Here is a 9,834-nt window from a genome sequence, read left to right on the forward strand (position 1 = left end):
AAAAAAAAAAAAAGGAAAAATAAAAGAACAAAAGAAACATCATTGACCACCTTTAGAGAATCGAAGAAACCACATCATTTTTCTGAAAACTGGTAAGTAAAGGGAGAGAATCAAGTCAAGCATTTAACTTGCCTTTCTTATATGAACTGTATGTACTTCAGGTTAACAAAATTGTTGATGTGAGATAATTATTCTGAAAACTGGTAAGAATGATAAGCATTCAACTTCATTTTCTTACAAACATGCCTCAAGGGAACCAATTAGGTAATAAATGAAGAAGGAATAATAGAACATGACCATTTTGCAAACCCTTAATGAGAGCATGATCACCAATAGCTGTTAATGTTACAAAGGAGAGCGACACATAAAGGTTATGAGCCTCCTGATGAAAGGATCCATCACCACCTATCGAGTACTCTAGACAAAAACGTTAACCTGAATCAGAGCAAGCCTTTATATCAAAATACAGTTTCCAGAAAATAAAAGGAGATGCAGGAATTTGTTAAATGGTACCAAAGGAATACAATCAGTAAAATCTGGAATGTAGGAAATTCATAAAGGACAAAAATCACTCTTCACCAAAAAGGGTGGAAGGGATCTGTACATTTAAATAGATTTAAGACACTTATCCACCAAATGTAACCAGTGACCCTTTTTGGATGGTGAATCAAAGAAACCAACTGTAAAGTATATATTAGGGAAATTTGAACACTGATTTACTGATATTAAGAAATAATTATGGGGCCGGCCGAATAGCACGTTGGTTAAGAGCTGGTTTGGGATGCCAGAGGGCCGCCGTTCGGATCCCACATATGAGGGCCAGTGACACTGCCCTCCACAGCTAAGATGCTGAACAACAGCTCAACCTGGAGCTGGGCTGCCGTCAGTCGCCAGCAACAGCGTAGGCTGCAGCCACTGCTGCAGTGGGTTGCCATGGGCTCCATGTGTAGCCAGCAGTCAGCGTGAGCGGCCAGCAGCCGCTGTGATTGGCCGTCTAGAAGCCGGCAACTGATCTGCCTCACCCGGGAAGAGCGCAACGATGGTGCCAACTTGGGCCAGTGAAACGTCCTCCACAACTAGACTGAAGAACAAAAGGACAGCAACTTTTCTGTTCCCCTCCCCCCAGTTCCCCAGCACTGTTTCCATCCTCCAATTCCCCAATAAAAATCTTAAAAAAAGAAAGAAAGAAAGAAAGAATTATGGGCCGGCCGAATGGCATGTTGGTTAAGCACTGGCTTGGGACGCCAGCTCTAAGCAGCAGGGCCCGGTTCGGATCCCACATGGGGGCCAGTGACACTGCCCTCTACAGCTAAGATGGTGAACAACATCTCTACCTGGAGCTGGGCTGCCGTGAGTCGCCGGCGACGGCATAGGCTGCAGCCCCTGTTGCAGTGGGTTGCCATAAGCTACCGTATGTGGCTGGCAGCCGGTTTGAGCTGCCAAGAGCTGCTGTGAGCGGCTGTCCAGAGGCCGGTGACCAATCTGCCTTACCCAGGAAGAGCACAATAATAATACCAACATGGGCCAGTGAAGCAATGTCCTCCACAATTAGACTGAAGAACAAAAAGGACAGCAACTTGTCTGTTTCCCTTCCCCTGATCCCCCAGCGCTGTTCCCCTCCCTCAATTCCGCACCCCCCAAAAAAATCTTAAAAAAAAAATTTATTATGGGGGGTGGGCAAAAATGGGTGAGGTATTCAAAAGGTACAAACTTCCAAGTTATAAGATAAATAAGTCATGGGGATGTAACGTACAGCATGGTGACTATAGTGAAAATTACTATATTGTATATTTAAAAGTTACAAAGAGGGTGGATCTTAAAAGTTCTCATTATAAGAAGAAAAACTATGCATGGTGATGGATGTTAACTAAACTTACTCAGGTAACCATTTCACAATATAGACATATATCGAAGCATTACGCTGTACACCTAAGACTAATATGTTATATGTCAATTATACCTCAATTTTTTTTAAGTTTTTTTAAAAACATTTTATTGGGGTATTGGGGGAGGGGAACAGTGTTGGAGAATTAGGGAAGGGGACCAGCCAAGTTGTTGTTCTTCAGTCTTCGTTGTGGAGGACACCAGTTGCCATCTGGCTTCCCGTCAGCAGCTCGTGGCCTCTAAGATCAAGGTGCTGTGTTCAATCTTAATTGTAGGTGGGTGTAGCCACCATCCATGCGGGAGTTGAACCAGCAGTCTTGCTGTGAAGAGCACACGCCCTATCCACTGAGCTATCCAGGCAGCAGCTCAGCTCAAGGTGCTGAGTTCAGTCTTAGTTGTGTGTGGGCATAGGCCCACCATCGAACAGGCAATCTTGTTGTTACACCAGCTGAGCCATCCTGACACCTGTTGGCAGCTCAGCGACAGCTCAGCTCGGGCGTAGCATTACTGGCCCATGTGGTAATCGAACTGGCGGCCCTGTTGCTCAGAGCTGTGTTCTTAAGCCAACTCTTAACCAACTGAGCCACTTGGCCGGCCTTATACCTCAATTTTTATTTTATTTTTTTTTAAAGATTTTTTTTATTGGGGAATCGGGGTAGGGGAACAGACAAGTTGCTGTCCTTTTGTTCTTTAGTCTAGTTGTAGAGGACGTTGTTTCACTGGCCTATGTTGGTATTATCATTGCGCTCTTCCCAGGTGAGGCAGATCGGTTGCTGGCCACTGGACGGCCGCTTATGGTGGCTTTTAGCAGCTCACGCCGGCTGTTGGCCACTCATGGTAGCTTATGGCAGCCCACTGTAACTTCACTGCAGTCTACGCCATCGCCAGCAACTCACAGCAGCTCAGCTCCAGGTCAAGCTGTTGTTCACCATCTTAGCTGTAGAGGGCGCAGCGTCACTGGCCCCCATGTGTGATCCGAACCAGGGTCCTGCTGCTCAGAGCTGGCATCCCAAGCCAACTCTTAACCAACACGCCACTCGGCCGGCCCTATACCTCAATTTTTTAAAAAAAGAAATAATTATTAGTTTTTTAGGTCTGATTCCTTAAAAAAGAATTCCTACTTTTAGTGATACACACTGAAATTTGTATAAATGAAATGATATGCCTGAGATTAACTCCAAAAGAACCAACTGGGAGAGAGTATGGATGAAACCAGTAGCTATGAGTTGATGGTTGGTTGAATCATGCTTTTAACTTTTATGTATGTTTGATATTTTCCATAATAAAAATTTGAAAAACAAAACAAATGATAATAGCAACAACAACAACAAAGCTGAAACCACCCCAGTCAACCACGCCAGTCTCACATTCACCTCCCACACCACACAGGCTGCTCATGCCCAGGTCACCTGTGGTCTAGAGTCAGCTTTCTCTCCTACCATTTGACTTCAGAATGTTTAACAGAGTTGACTACTTCTTTCCTCTTGGGGCACTTTCTTGTCTTCTTTTCCATGACAATGTCCTCTCCTGAGTAGCTGCCTGGCTGCTTCTTTCAATGTCCTTTTCCACTTTCACCAATTCTACCTGCCCTCTAAATGTTGGATTTCCCCAGCTTCCAGTCCTGGAGCCTCTTCTTTATATCCCTAGATGATCTCATTCATTCCCATGAATTTAAATATCATCTATGGTCTGATGGTTCCATGTTTCCAGCCTAGAATTCTCCGTTAAGCTACAGACATATAGGCCTCATGACATGACATATGACAAGGCTGGCCTGACATCTCTGTTAAATGGCTGCTACCTCATATGCCCAAACCCTTCATTCCACCTGCCCCCTCAAACCTTGTCCTTCCCCAGGCTTCCCCATCTTTCCCATCTCCAGAAATAACCCCACCACCATCTGCTGCTCAGGCAGGTACCTAGGGGTTGTTAGAATTCCTCTCTTTCCCTCCTCCCTTCTCATCTAACCTATCAGAATAAGTCCTAGCATTTGTCTCCAAAATGAATATATTTACTCTCCATCTCTCTTACCCCGTTCCAATCCACCACCATCTTTTGCTCAGATTACTGCAGCCTCCTGATGGTCTACTCGTCTCCTTTCTTGCCCTATTCCAAGTCATTCCCCTCAAAACAGCCAGGGTAATTAATATTTTAAGTATTTTAAAAATATAGATTGTATCACTATTGTACTTTGTGCCCTCCAGTGGCTCCCTGCTTCACTCAGAACTCCTGACCTCTCCTGCACATGAGACCCTGCAGGATCTGAGCTCTCCTACCCTCAACTGCAGCCCGTTTCCCTCTCCTTCCTGGAGCGACTCTGCCTCCTTTTCAGGGTCTCCAACTTGACAAGCTGCTTTCTGCCTCAGGACATTTAGTCCTACTATTCCCTAGGCCTGGAGCATGCTCTTTCCAGATCTTCCTGAGGCTGGCTCACCATCCTTGAGACCTCACCTGAAAACCAGCTCCTCAGAGCGCCCTTGGGAGCATCACTATACCTTGGGCATTTCCTTCACAGAAACTGTCACATCTGTAATTATTTAGTTAGTTGTTTCCTTGTTCATAGTGTGTTTCACCCTTTAGACTAAAAGCTCCACGAGGGTGAGAAGCAATGAATGTTTTGTTTTTTAATCCTGGTAAAAGTCAATGAATAATTTTGTGAAGCAAAGTTTACAGTCGAGTTGGAGAGAAGTGATTTACATTTATGAAACAGGTAGGAAGCAAATGCAGATGGAAATGAGTGCAGAAGTGGGTTGCTTAGCCTGAGAGTAGGGAGTATAGAAGAATTAGCATTAGCTTCTTTGTTCAGAACAAAGACAATTCAAATACCACTTTTCAAGGTGGAAATAGAGCCTGAGGCACTAAAAAAAGAGATGAAAAACAAAGGTTTTAAAAGGCCCAAGCAAGAAGATCAGAACACCAAGAGATAGGCGTTTTTTTCTTCTATTCCCTCCCAGGGTTATGCCAAAGCTGCCTTTGGAAATCTTTGGTTACAGGACACTAAGTAAGAGTCAGAAAACCTCAAAGTCCCAATTCTCTCTCTTTTATTGGTTGTTGGTCTTGGGCAAGGCACATGTGCTCTTTGTGCCTCCGTTTCTCACCTAAAGTTTGAGTTGGGAGCAGGCCTTGAAGGCTTTTTCCCACTCTCAAGACTTTTTAGATTTCTAAGTGGTCACTTGTACATGGTAGAGCTACACAGGCAGAAATCATTTACGGGGTTAATCCAAACATCAGGGAAAAGAGACTGGCTTTGAGGCCTCATCTCATCCATGTGCTGGAACCTGGGTGCGGCAGGAGAAGGGTATGAGGAGTGGCCTCTTGTCACCCATCCAGTGAGTCTCCTCGCAGGGTCTAGTTTCCATCCCACTCCCCACCACCTGAGTAAGGATCCAGAGAGAAGAGAGGAGCCTGGCTTTTAGAGGTGGCAAAGATTTGTGAGGAGCCCTGCGCAGCCCTTGGCTCCTCAGGCAGGAAATGCCTGGCGGAAGGCAAAGCAGTTGAAAGCACTAGAAACCAGAACGAGCAAAGGGCAGGACTGACGGGGGTGTGGGGTTCCGGGCCCGGGCAGAACATTATTTTAGACCAACAGGAAAAACAAAAGCAGTGGTTCCCACCAACTTCCCAGCCCCAAGAAATTGGCAATGACTAGCGATTCCTCTCTGTTCCTCTGAGAATGGCCCCATAGTCCTGTGAGCACTTCCATCCCCGCATGGCTGGCTGAAATGGTTCTGCCCAGAAGAGAGAATGAGAGCTCAGGGCTGAGGTGCTCTGTTCCAGCATTGTCTACATTTTCATGACTTGCTTTCACTTCTGGAGAAAAACTTTAGGAAAAAAATGACCCTTTCTTCCTACCCACTGACCAAAATCTCCATCAAAACCTGACTTCAGCCCCTCAAGCAGGAGTGTGGTCACCAGTGGCTACCACACAGTAGAGTAGGGGCAAACCTAGGAAAAGGGGATAGAGTTGTCAGCCATCTGAAGTTTCAAAGGGATGGCAAGAAGGTAGGGAGAAAGGTCTGGGGAGGGCCAGCCCTCAGAGAAACTCGTGAGAGGGAGGAGTGTATGGTAGAAGCAGGGCAGCCAGGGGTTGGAGCCCACAGCCTGCCAAGGACCAGTGCTGGGCCCTGGGCTCAGTGCCCGTTCTCTGATCTGCCGCATTGTTCAGCTATTTCCTTCCCTGGAAGTAGTAAGCGGGTGGAGAGGACTGGGGATTGCATGGCCAGGAGTAAATGGAGCAGGGTGGAGCTTCCAGTGGGGGAGGGGGCCTCGGGTCCATTCCCATGACCAGCTGCCCTTCCGGCAGCCCGGGGACTGCGTGGGAAAAGGTCTTGGAAGTGCTGGGGACAGTGTGTGTATGTGTGTTTTTATTTGTGTCTGACTGCCTTGCTTGGCTTTAGTCACAGGACAAAGCCCTTTGAGAAATAGTCACTAGTCTATGTTCCCACTAGGCTCTGCCCTGGGAGAGGCCTATGAACCCACCCCCAACGCCTGAGAGAAGGACACTGGGGACCTTAGGTCCAGCTCCCTGGAGGAGTCTTGGCTTCTAGTGAATCTAGATTGGCTGACTTCCTGGATTTATGAGGATGCTTCTGGAACCTTCTGCTAAGCTCCCGGCTTTCTGGCACAACCCTATTACTACTAGCTGGATGTTGGAAAGCGAGTGGGAACCGGACATGGGGAGTGAAGTCAGCCATTCCCACAGCACCTCTCTAAGAAACCCCAAATCCTTCATGACCACATAGACCTTAGAGTCAAGCGGCATGCCAAGAAATTAAGAGCCGGTCCAGGGCTCTGCCTTCAGGCAAGAAGCCTTAAAGCAGAGATCACAAAGTAGCCCACAGGCCAAGTGCATCCTACAGACACATGCCTTGTTTGTCCAGCACAGTGCATAAGAAATGTTTGAGCTAATATTGAAAGATTTCACACAAAACTCCCAGTTTCTATAGTCTCTTGAAAAATCAGAAGATATGGCTAACATTGATACCATATTCCCCCAAGACAGCAGTTGATTGGGCTGAGTAAGACTGTTTCTTCAATAGGCTGTTGGATTTAAAAAGAAAAAAAAGAAATTTGTTCCCTTTAGGAAGAGCTTGGGTTGTCCATTTTGCCACAGTCTCCCCCACTCCCCATTGTCCTCAACACTGAGGCTAAGTATCAATTGTTGTTCATCACACTTGTGTGATTATTACATAGTTTTCTGTGCCCTTGTCTCTATCAAAAGGGATGGCATAAAAGAAGCTAAGAGGGCTACCTGTTTCTAGAGAGAATGTTTCTACTCAGCCAGGTATATCTGTGAGCCTATAAAGATGGGATTTAGTGTCCTCCCACCACCTTTTCTGCACCATCCCCTCCACCTTCCATTGGCATGGTACTTAATGCCACCTTTTGACAATACTATGTCACAGGCTTTGTGCCAAAATTGCCCCCAACTCCTTCCCTCACCGCAAAATCACAATTCTCATGTCCTCAGTAAGCAAATCCCAGTTGCAAGGCATGAAAGAGTAATGTCTTGGAGCAATCCCCAGCTCATCCCCCAGCCTCATGTTGCTAATAGCCCTGTAATAAAGCCAAAAGTCCTTAGCCTATGTAGTCTCTCAAGCAGTCTCTTAGCCTATGTATTCTCCTGCAACATGTGCATGAGAATACCTGGAAACACATCTGAAGGCGCTAACACTGAAAATCAAGGTCACCTCTGGGGAGATGGGAAGGGGACCAGAAATGAAGATGATGGTCCCAAGCCTATCTATAAAGTTTTAAATTTTTACAAGGAAATTATAATCATGCATAACCTACATAATTAAAATTACTAAGAAGCAGAAATGCCTTAGCCTAATAATTGTTAGTCTCACCCTTACTTTTCCAGCTTATCTCAGATTACTCCCCACCTTGAACTGGTCCCTAAACATGACCTATTTCCACTTCCATACCTTTTCTCTCTCTTCTTTTTACCCAGAATGCCTTTCTTCTCCTCCACTAAGCCAAATGCAGCCCATCCCTCAAGGCAGGAGTCTTTCAATAAGTTAGCTTAAGCACACCCTAAACAAAAATTTAAATGATGTACCCTCAATAAAGCTGACTTTTAAAAACTATATTCTCTTGAAATTTAAATTAAAAAATTTTTTCCAACCAGGTTTAAATACTTGAAAAGGATATGGTCAGTATTTGGAAATACTGACATTTAAAAATAAAACTTAAATTAAATATATCCAGTGGAATCAGAGATTTGATACCCATCATCAACCATTTGTAAAATACATAAGCAAGCTCTTCTTCCACAAAGGAAAATTTACATCATTGCATTTTTCTCCTTGAACTCACATTTTCTTTCCATTTCTCCCACATAATGCTATCCTAATGTAATATAAAGTTTATGCTTGGAAATATTTTATTGATCATCAAACTACTCTGCCATAAAAGTATATATATAAATTTAAATTGTATTTTTTCTTTTTTGTGTGTCCATAAGGCTCTAGAGTTTAAATTTGTCTTCTGGATTGACCTATCATTACAATTATTATTAGTTCGCTGTTTGTCAGAATAATATAAACCTATTGCAAATGTTGATAGAGAATTATTAAGCACTAGAAATAAATTTTTATAGAAAATACAACTCCTATTGAGATAAATGTGTACATGCTGGATTGAGGAAGTGATCAGCATTAATTTTATTTCCACATTTCATTTTTATAGATATTAATGCTGAGAAATCTTGTTCATATAAATAAGTACATGGAATGGAAGAAGTTCTGGCAGAGTCAGTCAATACCATCTAATCATCCCGCAGGTAACAACTGAATTTGTTTCACCTCCTTCAATTGTTGAAAGCAAAATATTGGGAAATCTTTGATTTGCAAAAGGATGTATTACCCAGTCCTTTTGAGTCATTCACTTTTTCAATATTGAAATCACTATTTTAAATTGTTTCTTTGTTTGGAGCCCCAGAGATTTTCACACATCAAGGCAACATAGCTAAGCCAGATTTAGGATAGGCAAGAGATAAGTCCTTTGTATAGCATAGGCTAAGTTATGCTGTACTAGCAAGCAAACTCAAAATCTTAGTTGCTTAAACAAACAGAGGGGGTTTTTTCCCCCTCCACCCCTTCCCCGACGCCAACTCATGATTCATGTCCATTGCAGGTCAGTGGAGGTTCTTTTTTTTTTTTAATTGAGGTATAGTTGACACATATAGTTGGAAGTTCTGATCCATGCCATTGTGACCCAGGAATCCAGACTCCACCATCTGAAATGTCATCGATCATCATGGCAGAGAGAAAAAGGAGACGTATACACTGGTTCTTAAATGTTTCCACCCAGAAGAGACACACTTTTGCTCATATTTCATTGGCCAGAGCAAGTCACATGGCAACACCTAACTTCTAAAATGTGACAAAGTGCCTGGAAGCAGGAGAACAAAGAAAATGGGTGAGCAGCACCAATGGATATTACACTTTTCTTTTGTAAAGAGGGAGACAAGAAATTGTCAAAATGAAAGGAGAGGTCTTCTCAGGCATAGAATAGTACTCACTGAAGATGTGTTCGGGAAATTGATTTCCTTCAACATAACCCTGCCACCTACCCTCAGAAAAGCCTTTTTGTATCTCCAAGTGTGAAGACCACTGCTGACTTTTGTGAAGCCTTCCTGACCCTGTAGATCCAGGGACCTCTCCTGGGTTCCTGCAGTCATTATTGCCTGTACTATCCATTTGGAAGCTACTGGGAGAGAGTTGGTTACCTTTTTATATGTGTATTCTCATGTTTTCCTAACAAGTTGTAGTCTCTTTGAGTATGGACACCCTGTCTTCAAGTTTTTATACTGCTTACACTATATAGCAAGGGCAGTCAGAAAATATATGAGTTTGAGGGCCGGCCGAGTGGCTCAGTTGGTTAAGAGCTCGCTCAAGAGTTTGAGCTCTGAGCAACAGCAGTTCAAGTCCAGCCCGAGCTGAGCAGCCG

The 9,834-nt window shown here is 44.1% G+C and overlaps 1 protein-coding gene across 1 annotated transcript in view; it reads left to right on the top strand.

Annotated features, from left to right (window-relative positions):
* The window catches only part of ZNF609 (zinc finger protein 609), a 221,053-nt gene extending 212,416 nt beyond the window's left edge, over positions 1 to 8,637 (top strand). The window contains exon 10 of the mRNA XM_019630420.1: positions 8,572 to 8,637. The gene's annotated coding sequence lies outside the window, so the exon portion shown is untranslated. The remainder of the gene's footprint in view (positions 1 to 8,571) is intronic.
* The last annotated feature ends 1,197 nt before the right edge of the window (positions 8,638 to 9,834 follow it).

Source organism: Hipposideros armiger, unplaced genomic scaffold (assembly GCF_001890085.2).
Source record: "Hipposideros armiger isolate ML-2016 unplaced genomic scaffold, ASM189008v1 scaffold_910, whole genome shotgun sequence".
Taxonomy (NCBI): domain Eukaryota; kingdom Metazoa; phylum Chordata; class Mammalia; order Chiroptera; family Hipposideridae; genus Hipposideros; species Hipposideros armiger.